Here is a 12,666-nt window from a genome sequence, read left to right on the forward strand (position 1 = left end):
CGTACCTTTTTATTTATTATCAAACATGCGACAATCCTTTTTGTATCGATACTAACATACATGCTTCAGATGTCAATAATAAACTATATACGTATATTTTAAGGTAAAAACTGATTCAATTATTGAACATTGTTTATTATAGTCTTGAGTCTCGCTTGTAAACGAAAACAGCAGTAGATACTACAGTTTCGAACCAAATATTGTATATGACTACTGGTAGATAGCGCTAGTATTCACAATGAATGTAGGCGCTGCAAGATGGCAGTAATGTACGCTGATATTGACAGGTGCCGAGGGAGCATGGCAGCCAGTGTTTACGACAACTGATCGCAACCGATCGAATTTCTGGTGACCCGGGTGTTTCGCGTATTGTTTACGAACTCTCCTTTGACACAGTGTCTTCGTTATTCTTGGATTATACACCCACTGTCTGTTTATTTTTTATTAAAATATTCAAGTGTGAAATTGATTCAGTTAGTGAAACGTGTATTCCAATCTCGAAAGTTTGGGATCAGGTGGTGGATTTGTCGTGGATACAGGAGGGCTTTCGAAGCAGATCACTGCAATATTACGAGATTCGTCGTTATCGTAAGTACAAATAACTGTTCTTTGTTCTATTCTCAAACTAACGATCGAAAGAAACGTGGAAGAATGTGGTCCTAGCTTTTAAATAACGCATAATAAAATTTAATAAGCGAACGACAGAAGAGGCCATCTTTGAGGCCTCCCTGTGTGTTAGTTACGCCGGCGAAAGAGGATCGCGATTACACGAATCGTGTTACATAAAATGCTGCTGTTGGTTCGTTGGATGACACATAGGATGCCTTAGATAATCGTTACGCGACAGGAAGGGCTTCCTACTTCCTGACATTCTGCTAGATGTTTTCTACGTAGGTCGCGTATCACAGATCTATTGAGACGAAAATGTTCATCGTAATCTATTCGATACATTTGGGACCGTCCTCGATTTATTTTAAATTCTGACTTTTCGATACTACCGACAAACTTTCACTCGGACGCTTAACGGTTTAACTATATGCAGATATGTTAGGTGTAAATGAAATCGGAGATTGGACATTGGAATAATTTTTTTGATACAGGAAATTTCATTTCTACCTACCTATCTTTGCTCGTGTATTTTGTTTTCCGCTTTCCAAAGAAGGAAAATGATTGTATTCTTCTTATGATAATGGATTGCCTAAACGCAAGGGACAGACGAATATCGTCCCCTCAACTCTTTCACTTTTCATAATAGAAAATTGCAAAACAAGGTAGTAAAGCTCAACTCAACGATAAAAGAATAATGATCTAATACAAATATTACAATAATATATTATAATAGTATTGTACCAGTGAGTAATATGTTGTAACGTATGTACGTACAAGGATGCCTGCCTACTGGTCTTACTAGATTTCAGATATATATATATATATAAGAACCAAATGTAAGAAAAAAGATTATTATATGAATCTATTACATAGACATTATATAACTTTAAAACATTTGTTACCACTGTTATTGCGAAGCAACCTAAAACACGCTTCTCCTGAAAGAACTTAAAAACAATCAGAAGATGAACGAAAGCATATTATGCAGGCAGTGTTACGAATATGAACTACTAATTTTCTCTTATCGTAGAATAAATCAAACGTGGGCAACGTGGCACGTGTAAGCATCTATGAAAAATGAACGATTAAAACGTTATTGAATCGAACGTGTCGCGATAGATCGTTCACTGATTCAAAAAGGGGAGTAACATATCATAACTGTAGCTTCCATCGCAGTTAATTACATTCGTTTTTATTCTCCCCCTTTTGAACCGCACTCCACTGTATAAAATTATGAGCTCGCAGACAGAAATTTGGAAATGACGTAACTATAAACGAGTCTGTGATCGCGAGCCAGATCTTTCCAGGTGTGTTTACTTCAGCCACCTTTAGTTATCTTATCATCATTTGTGACGTTAATGATGCGACCACTGCTATCGTTTCTCCTCGAAACATCGTAACTAGTCTGAGAATTGTTCGTAGAAAATTCCAGCAGTTAGTGAAAGAACAGTCGGCGCACATAATTAAATTTATCGATCGCTCTCGGCAGGCTCGCCACGGCGGCTCTTCTTGAAAACGTGTTTGCGAATTCGCGACGCTCTCTCGCGCGCCGCGTCGTTTTTTCTCGTCACCTTCTCCTTTTTGCGTGCATCTGTGCTCGACAACCCTGGCAAGAAGAGGCGTATACCGATGCAACTGGCATTCCTCGTCTTCCTACCGACGCGAGAACACAGGGAATAAAAGAAAAAAGGAGCGTAATGCCTATCGATGTGGCTGGCGACGAAATTACATAATCGGTACACGATAACTCATTACGGGAGATTAATCTTAACAGCAGCAAGGTCACGATGTGCCAACGACATTTCGGTTCGGTTGTCCGGTTTACTATCTCTCCGTTACGCAATTCATGTCCAAGCAAATTCTGATACATCAACGGTTCACCACGCTAGTGTTGCTGATTCGTCTCAGATCCGTGGACGAAAGAAAAAGAAGACGCAATGCGGCAGCTTCGTTGGATGTCGGTGAATAAAAAATTACTCGGTTCTCTCTATTTAAACCCATCTAGGGCCGACTGTCTGCGCGCATGACGAACAAAGAAACACCAATGCAATCGTCCTCGACCAATCGTAGCGGCACCTTGTCTCGTTCCTCCCTATTAAATGAATTTTCTAGCAAGTTGACCTGCAGATTGCTCTCGCGCTCCCAATTGCCGCATACCGTCATCGTTGCCCGGTATATACGTACGTTTTCTGATTCATTCGAATTTCCCGCGCAAATATTATTACGCTGAAATTCCTATAATGCGCCCTATATTACGTACGCGTTACATTTACCGCAAAAAGATCGAAGCAATTAGCAAGAATGTTAACAACTGTATTTCCATAGGTAAAACATTGTTTAGCGTATTTGTTGGATCAAAGCATAGGCTATAGAGACGCCGGTGTTACGTTGCAATAAGGATACTACGTACTTCGTTGCGCTTTGATATGAGTCGATCATATGACAGCGAACGGAGGAAGAATTTCATCCGTTTCACCGATCGGGAACGCGTAATGTCGCATAATTATGCGCAATTACACGAGCAAAATGAAACGAGCGGAGGCGCTGGCAGCGATAGACATTTTATTATGTAGCTGCATATATACATATGTATCGAAAATTAAGGTATCGATAAATTGGAGAGGGAAACGTTACATGCGGGTTTCGAATTTCGGGAAAGCCACTGCGCGAGCATACGAAGGAAGACAATCGTGGAGTCTCGCGTGCGTTTCTATTAAATTAATTATATAGCAGCTCGGCCGGCTCGAAATGATCTATTGTGTTTTAATGGTCGTGTCACACGCTCCAACCTTGAACGCGTAAGTCGAGGGAATCGACCTCGAACCGGATCTCGGATCCTCTTTTTTTTTTCATCTTTTTTCCTTTCAGGAAGGGTAATATGGAATTAAATAGGGGTAGTGGGGTTTCGCTTGTCACGCTGTAAGTCCTATTCTGTGCCTATAAATGAACCGAAATGCACCGTCTGCGAGCATTCAACCGGTACACAAGGCAGATAAATTTCTCTTCGAGTGGCGCATTGTGTCGCAATAAAAATTCTTTTGACAGTTGTTTAAAGAAAGACAAAAACAATAGGAAGCGTGTTTTATCGAGCGCAGTTTTCATCGTGACCTGATGTCTTCCTCCTGCTGTCGACTAACCACGAAAAATATTTCGTAGAATGTTGCGCGTTCAGCAAATTTTTCTTGCGCGATAGTCCATCGATCCTTCCTCTTATATGTTTTCGACTGATTGTCGAAGTTAATGGCGCATGCTCTGCGAAACTTAGAGCACACGTAATCGAAACTACGTATTTCCCTTGTTTCGCGCTTCCCACCACCGCGCTTTCCGCTCAGATCAAACCAAACTTGCCTCTGCATCGGGTAACCTTAACTATCTATCCTTCGACTGGCGTCGAATATTAAATTTCGAGTCTGCAGAATTCTCGTACCTACGCTTGGGCTTAACCACAAAATTCCATTTCGTTGTCTTGCGTCCACTTTCAAATGAAATCCGATTTCTCGATCGATTTCGTCACCCTCGGATAGAAACGACATATCCCGTGTTATCGTAGTACTACCAGGTAGTATTCCATACCATAGTGATATTCCGGGAGATTTTTCTTATCGACGACAGCATTACGGAGGAGTCGTCGTACAAACTGGAAACACGGGACTACGCCTACGTACATAGATCGCTTGGAGTGGTTCTCATTCACTTCCGGTCACGCGATTCTGTCCTTAATTAATCGACGTTGCGATCATCGAGAATGACGAACGCTTGAATACAAGGTGGCTCGGTCGATTTTCCTCCGGTTCGAGCCACCGCGACCCATCGCATCGACTTTTTCTTCCCTCTGTTTCGTTCCTGATTTCAGCCAGACGATAAGAGCTCGTTCACGAATGTGCCGTTATCTTAACGTCGCGCAGGAGCGCACGGGATGCTTTATTTTCATGGGCGAAACCGGAAGCTTCGGGGTGCACGGCTACCATTGTCATGGGCCACTGTTTATCCTTCGCGATACGTCCTTATCTTATCCGCTAGTCCTTTACCTTTGCTGTCAAGAGAGATAAGGTTGTTGTCCGTCTTAAATTCTCTCATCTTTTCTACTGTTTTAATACGATAAATCTTCGCTGTTAATTACGATCTTTTGCTAGCTGTAATCATTCCATTTATAATACCGGTTATATTGTAACGTTTACGACTACAGTAACCAGCGTGGTACGTTGCGAAACGAATTTATTTCACCGTTTATCAGCGTTTATCGAAGTAAATGCTAATCTTTTATATATTTCAAACATGGGTGTCGCACGAATATAAGGAATAGGAGATTAAACGAGTACATTTGTTAACAAGTCGTAAGAGTCATAGCTTGGAGTGGTTACTAGAATAAAGATGATCAGAAACACACGAACGACAACCGCGAAACGTACGAGCTTCCGGTGGAAATAATTTGCTGCGCAGTAGTCGACGGTGTCTTAACCGGATTACCAAGATGATATCAGTAATTTTACCACGGTAATTAACGCTGCTTCCCGATAGAAGTACAAGGATTCGCGCCGCGTTTCTCTTTTCCGGTAGAGTCCGTGAGATAGAAGAGCAATTAATTACCGATCTCGTTAATCAACGTACTCTTAATCTTCACGATCTACCTACTGATATACTAATCGACTGTAATGTAGCTACCGACCGATCCTGCTATCGCTGTGACGATTATCTTCTTTTTTTTCTTCTTTTTTTTCCCCCCCTAATTTCCTGCCTATTCGATGAGTTCTCTACTACTAGAGTAACTAGGTTTCGTCAAGAAATTCGTTACTTTCTTCCACTTTGTTCTTATATCGAATGGCGCGATATTTTCTTTTATCGACGCACAAAATTCTTCGCCCTCGTATTTTCTCGAATCGGCGTCTCGACACTGGCGCTGCTTTTATACCTTTAGAACTTTGGCTCCAATTCTTTCGCGAAAAGGCGGAAAAACGAAAACGAGGACAGTCCTACGATTATTCAGACGTTCGATTTATTTACCATCTCGCAGTCTTCTCCACCGAAGAGTTGCTTACTTCCTACTTCTTTGATTGGTCTCTTTTATCTCACACCCTTGTGATCGCGTTTATCCGACTTTTCCTCGTTGCTAGATTCTCTTTGTTACGCGCTGCGAAGCTTCGCAAATAATTATGACAAATAACTGCCGGCATCTCTACTCTCCGCATCAAGGGATTACGAAAGAACGTACGATTGAATTTGTTCGGCATAAAATCGGCAACGAAAGCCGGCATTTTCGAAAGTTTGCTTATCGAAGCAGTTTAAACGAGCATTAGAGAACCGTGATTCGTTTTGGCCATCCAGCGTGATCCAGTTACCAGGCAATTACTGTACTTTCGTTAGCAAAGTTTTCCTTGGTGCGAGCGGTGCAAAGCAGCCAGACAGACGTTTGCACGGTGCTTTTCTTCTTCGCTGTTCGTATACACAGGCCCGTGTGTCTACGTGCAGCCTATTAGCCATTGTAAGCAACCACACGAGGAACGACGAACTCGCTTGACCTTATCCACGGAGTTCAACGTTTTCCATATTATCAGGAACATCCTTTTCAGAATGTCTAGGCCGCAAATTGGCGTAAAGTACTGGCCGCGTGAAACGTTGCCTCCGTTTCGTCTTCTCGTTTCTCTTTTCTTCTGTTCGTGGTGTTGTTGTCACCGTTGCACGCGTTTATCGTGGGAGGTAGTTTATACACGGTGACTCAACCATTGAGCAGCGTCACTATTGTGCGATCCACGAAAGAAAAACCGCCGCTGATACGCCCATTGTTCGGAATTAAGAATTCTCGGCCGGCTAATAGCCGATTGGTATAACGATAAACGGGCACTCTGGTTGCGTCCTATTCGTCCACGGACACGCGAGATCACGGTTTGAGGTTGAACTTTAATGAATTTCAATTGATTCGTCTTCTCTCGTTTAGGAGAGCACACCGTCGTGGCTGCGTTAAGCACCGCGACGTGGATAGAGTTTATGATATGGACGTGACTTCAACGCTATTTTTTTCTCAGATCTATCATTTCTATGCAGTTTTAGTCCGGTATTTACGATACCTCGCGTTTATGACCGGGATAAGTCAAGATTCCAATCACAAACTTCGGAGATATTCGGTTTCCTGTTTTTTACTGGTAACTGCCACGGACTGATGCGAATATCCAATATATATGTATAACTGGTCGTAAAAATATTTGGATATCAGTCATACAAGACTTTTATATATGTACTGTATGTGGCGCACAATACATTTCGTGTCTCATTACGACGATAATGAAATTTCAAAATGTTTCGTAAAAGTTTTTACGAATGTCGAAATATTTGCGTGGATTACTGTATATTATTCTAAAAATCAAATCGTGAAATATCTGTAGCCTTTCCTAAAAAATTATACCTTGCAGTTTTCATCAACCAATGAAGAATATCGAATTGCTTTACACTTTCATCGACTAACGATATTGTTGATTACTAGTCCTTTGATCGTCTCCGTTACTTGCGAGAGGTTTTTGCGATCGGAAACTGGCGCGAGCTAGTGTAGAAGGGAATGCATAAATATTAATCACCGGCTCCCACGGGAGAAAATGGAGCGTTAACGAGGCTGTTTGCCGACAGACGACAGACATTTCCATTGCTGATCGTTCGGACAGCGAGGCAAGAGCTGCACGTTGTCGTAAGTTTCGCAGCTGTGTCGACACGCGGTTCAAACACAGCCGAGTTTCCATGCGATACGCAACAGCAGGGGAGAAATGGCAGCAGAAGAAGAAAAGCGATGCACGCGGTATCATGCTGCGTTTCTTTCCTTGCCCTTTGTTTCTTCGTCATTGGTAGGCGCACGAGTGTGGTCCCATCCTCGACCAATTGACTCCGTGCAAACACCTCTTTTCTTTTCCCGTTTTATATGCCACTTTTCTATTGTCTTCTCCATTGCTCTAATTTTCAAAGGAGCAAAGCTACTCGACTCGTTTCACCATGTACAAATTGCACAAGTCTAGCTCCGTGAATTTTTTCGTTCAATTCTTGCCAGTGAAAGCTCTTTTTCGAATGTTCATTTCACCTTAAAAGTTCTATCTGCGTGGGAAGTATGCAAAAATATTTTTCGATGGAAAGAATAACGTGTCACGTTTTTTCCACACTTGTCTCCTCTCACGTGATAGTTTGTCTGTATTTTGGATCACTCTTTTCGTCGCCGCGCGCACTCCACTTACAAACTGTGCTTTCGCAGACACGCGATATACGATTTTTCTTTCGTAAATTTTGTAAATTTTGTTTTCGCGTGTAACATTTCCCTCGAATTGCTTAGTTCCGTTTTCAATCGCTCGCACTCACCAACGATTTCTAACTGTCGCTATCTAGCTTGTTCTGTGCTTGTCGTTACTGTACTTCTTTGCCATATTAGAAAGGGTATTCCGTCGTTCGAATCGATTTGTTCGCGCCGAAGATTATCTGGTATGTGGACTAGATGATGCGGGTATATTGAGATCTCGAAATTTAAGGGACCGTAAAAAGTACGAACGATCCAAGCCTCACGTCTGTCTTTTCTCGCCCTGAAGCTTTGTTCGTAAGGAGAAGTGGAATTCCTAGGTGAATTTAATATCCAGCGAACCGAAGAGCAGACATGACTGCTTGACGTTAGCTAGCCGCTCGTAAAGGAGCCCCCTTCGAGTTTCGCATGACAATGGCCGTGTCATTCGAACCAACCAACCAAACCTGGACCCTTCCCCTATTTACATCTAGCTATCGCAGTTTGCGCGTTTTTAAGTTGGAACTTTGAAAAAGAACGCGTCAAAAATGCGTTACTTCACAAGCCATGGCCGGTAGGACGACGATTCCATCAGGGATAATCTTACTGCTTGTAAATGAAATTCATCCGTGAATTTCAATTTCGTGTGAGCTCTCCGGTTTGGGCAAACATCAAATATTTACGGATCCCATACTTACGATCCAAACCCGATCGATATTAATTTACTTGCAGCGGAACGGAAGAAGGTTGCCGCGACGAAAAAGCCGATGAATTTACTAGCCGTTCGGAACGACGCTTCCTGGCGCCACGGCTCTTTGATTTTATCTAGCTTCTCAATTTCCATTATCCAAATGATATCATCGAAAATCAGTGGAAGTGACGATTAAATTCGTAATACGAGTATATTTCAACGACCCGAGTCAGCTTTCTGCGATTTCCCGATCTCAAATAATACAGCGCTACAACGGTTCGTTATTACTCATCGAAGGTATCGAGGCATGTCTGAAGCAGGCTGCCCCACGTGCTCGACGTGCATCGGCGAGGTTGTCGCACGGCAACACCTGTCGGAAGGTGTCGTCGCGTATCGCCCCGACCATGCCATGCAGCTACCCCCGCGATGTTCAATAGCCGAGCGGCGTTCACGCACACTTTCTTCGTTTCATGGATGAGCAAATAATCAAGCGGCCGTAAGGTAAAAAGGTGAACGCGCGAAGATTCCCGTATGCTCGCACGCTCGTCGCATGTGCGAAGGAAAGAGAACGATCACGGCGGCGAGGATCGGTAATGAAGAAAGAAAGAGAGAGAGGCACGAAGTGCGTGAACGAGAGAGCAACGAAAGCGTAGTCGGCGAAGAAAGAACGAATGGAGAGAGTAAGAAGAGTAGAGAAACGGTGAGAGCGATGAGGATGAAGGGTCCGTTGCGCGTCAGTGCAAGGGAACGGTAGAGTTAACTGGTGCGAGGGAGCAGCGGCCTGAGAGAGAGAGAGGGAGGGGGAGAGAGAAAGAGAGAGAGAGAGAGTGAGAGAGAGAAACAGAGAGGGAGGAGCAAGCAAATGGAGAGGGATAGAGAGCGAAGTGCGTGAGCGAAAAGTGCGTGTGTGAGAGACACGGTAGCTTCTCATAGAGAAGAGACAGTCGCTGGTTCGCTGCAAGGCTGCTTACATCGAAGAGGCGAAAGAAACGAGGCCCACACCCTCCGTCTTTCGTCTTCCGTCGCGTTCTATCTCGCGTTTTTTTCCTCTCGACGTCGCTGTTCGATCTTCCGCTTCGCGCCATTCAACGAAGCGTCATCGAGTTATCAGTCGACCGATTGCCAGTGATAGACGTCGATCGGCTGCCGCGATCTCGCGCCGGAACGTGTCACCGATTACGCGGAACGTTTCGCGGGGGTAACTTCGATAACAGAGTGGTCACTAGTGTCTCCGGTTTAACCAATGAGATTGCTAGCATCGATCGCGCGCGAATCAATCGGGATCATCCAAGGTAAACGATACGAGTGATCATGCCTGATAGAAACGTTTTAATTAGAGGTTTCGTTTCGATCGTGAGCGATCGAGGGATTTTGGTGGAGATGTGCAGCAGAATTTCCAACGGGGTCGAAAGAGCCGATAAAGTATTGAGCGAAGTGCAATTAGCAGATAGACCGAAATAATTGGAGCGAAATGCATCGAAATGGTCTTGATTGAGGAACGCGCCTAACTAGCGTGGCGGGAAGAAACCGTTGAAAATTAATAGTATTATGGTTAGCAACGTACGCGTAGTCCACCAGCTTGGTCGGAGCCAGAGGTTCGTGATTGGTGCAACCGGCTTCCATGACTCGTTCCGAAAATAATCGTCGTATTTTTACCGTCTCTTTATGTCCATTTTGGGGCCGCTAGAAGCCGCACAAAGTGGCGTTAATTCCGTGTGAAGTAATAAGGACGTTGTCACGCCTTCATCGTTGCAACGAGAAACGATCATTTCTTCTTCGGTATATAAAACTCGTCATCGTTGTCATGCTTCTAGCAATGCTTACTCGCGTATCTTACGTAAAGTTAGAGAATATTTTTATTTACATCGACAAACGTCGGAGGTTCGATTGCCGTGCTATTATCTCGGCAAAGGGTTGGCAGTTTTCCACGATGTCCGTGGCCTACTCGTGGCTCTCGCACAGTCTGTCGTCTGATTTTCGATAAACGGCGCTTCCTCGTAGTCTTATCGGAGCTTTCTGTCACGGCAAACTTTCGCTAGTGCGGCATCCAACTGTTTGCTCGCATTTCACCCGAGCACAATACGCGTCTCGTCGACGTGCGTTATACGTATACACGTTGGTCAACTGAAAACCTCTTCACGACACACAAGCTTGTCGTCGATGTCGTCGTTGTTGCTCGCCATTCTCCGTCGGCTTTTCACGCGACGAAACAATCGGGAAAACGCAAGTTCGAAGACCTCGATCGCGTACAATTAGTTCTTCCATGAATTTACACCTACGATTTCTTCGACGATTTTGTTTTCTCAGTTTCAACCGACATTCATAGACAGTACGTAAGCGTCTAACGGGAATGCTGGGCACGGTCGGATGACGAGATCAGTCGATCGATTCGGCTTCGACCGAACGAAACGGTTGCCAGCCTAGCGTTTGACGTTCGTTTCATTCGCCGCTTCGTTTCCCCCCAACTGTCACGTGGATTGAACGAAACAGAAAGAAGAAATAGGACACGGGCGACGTTTTCGTCGCAAAATTCAGGAATCCTTCTGGCGCGTACAATTCTTTCGTATCGACTTTTAGATCGATGCCACTATGCCTTTGCCCATCCGTCTCTCGGAAGAATGATTCACAGAACGCGTCAGGTAAAATGCCACGTAATCCGAATAGAGAAAGTTTCCACTCCACGGCGATAAACACACCGACTATAATGCGATCAACGATTTCGTGTATTTTTGTTTTTTAAAATCGAGCCAGTTTCTCCTCCGAACCTAGTTGCATCGATGTACCGATTATTGACATTTCCTCGATGTCTAAAGTCTCGACGTCTATGATCGAACAAGGAACAAGGTTCGAGATATCGTCACCTCGCTCGTTTATCGAATCTGAAACAATATCAAACTATCACCCCTCGTTTCATTCTGCTTCCACGCCCTGTTACTTTCCACCACCCGTCTTAGCTTCGAATCATCCGCGTTCGTTTTACGACTCGTTCATGCTCGGTAGCGTTTAAAACGATACTTTGTAACGTACATTCGATTCGTACGATCATTTGCAATTTTGTTAGCACCAGGAAGCGCAAACCGGCCAAGAATTTGACGAACGAGTCGTTTTTTATCGACGAGCGTGACCGATCCGCTGATCGCTGGTGCAGGTAAATGAATCCATACTCTCACGATTCGCGTCCGCCCCTTTAGCCTGTCCATCGACCCTAACTAGCTATTTATATACACGAGCGTCTTGTTTCTGTGCTGGTTGCTTCTGCGTATCTATGTCGACGAGATACACGCGGTGTACGCGCGTGTTCACGCGCCGACGAGTTCGCTCGCCAGCTCGCTCGTCTCTGCTCGCTCGCGACCGTGCGCGACCAGTTATAAGCGGCAAGGGTATCGATACGTGCTCGTGCTGGAATACAAATACGCGAATCGTATACGAACGCGCGATCTTTGTTTTATTGCACCGTGCGCCAGTGCCAAGATCGAGATTTATACTCCGACTGCGCGTGTTCCGACGTCATTGAAGTTTATTAGAGCTTTGGTTCCAGCTAGAACGAAACTCGTTCTTTTTTCATCGGTAAATATAAGCCGCGTAATTTCAGACTCGTTAAAAGTTAGACCGCCTCGTTTTAAAAGAGATTCGCGATTCTTTCGAACAAAACATAACTCGGTGGTAAGTAGAACGAGGGCCACCCACCTACGTACTTACGTCTAATTTGCAATTATCGTATAGCCAATTCGAAGCTACCGCACGTAGTTTCAAGTCGAATCAGTCTCGTGTCTTTCCAAAAAGGGCGAGTCGTTTTAATGCCGAGCGCGCATAACGCGCGATTGTTTTCTTCCAGAGAAGTCGCGCCTTAGGTTGCGTTTCACAGGATCCCTTCGAAAGGCAGACGAAGAACCGTGCGGTTTCCTGTGACGCGTCGCGATGGTAATGCTTAGGGCCGGCCACGCCTCTCTTCTATGCTCGCGTTTTGCTATTCCCTTTCCCAAGGTTCTAAATCCGTAGCAAAAAGGAGCAATCGTGAACGGTGGAATAACGGCAACGTGTCGAGCGGACTTGAGCGTGGAATCGCTGGCGATTAACGAGCCGAAAAAAAATTCCGCGGAAACTCTTTGTTTCCCGTGGTAGA

The 12,666-nt window shown here is 44.4% G+C and overlaps 1 protein-coding gene across 3 annotated transcripts in view; it reads left to right on the top strand.

Annotated features, from left to right (window-relative positions):
* The first annotated feature begins 273 nt into the window (after positions 1-273).
* Positions 274-12,666, top strand: part of LOC100651181 (focal adhesion kinase 1) — a 38,312-nt gene continuing 25,919 nt past the window's right edge. For 2 of the 3 annotated variants that reach the window (XM_012318742.3, XM_012318744.3), the window contains exon 1: positions 274-588. The gene's annotated coding sequence lies outside the window, so the exon portion shown is untranslated. Of the gene's footprint in view, positions 589-9,490; positions 9,836-12,666 lie in introns of those variants that run through there. The other variant, XM_012318743.3, reaches the window with a different exon arrangement.

The sequence above is a fragment of the Bombus terrestris genome, chromosome 4 (genome assembly GCF_910591885.1).
Source record: "Bombus terrestris chromosome 4, iyBomTerr1.2, whole genome shotgun sequence".
NCBI classification, from domain to species: Eukaryota; Metazoa; Arthropoda; class Insecta; order Hymenoptera; family Apidae; genus Bombus; species Bombus terrestris.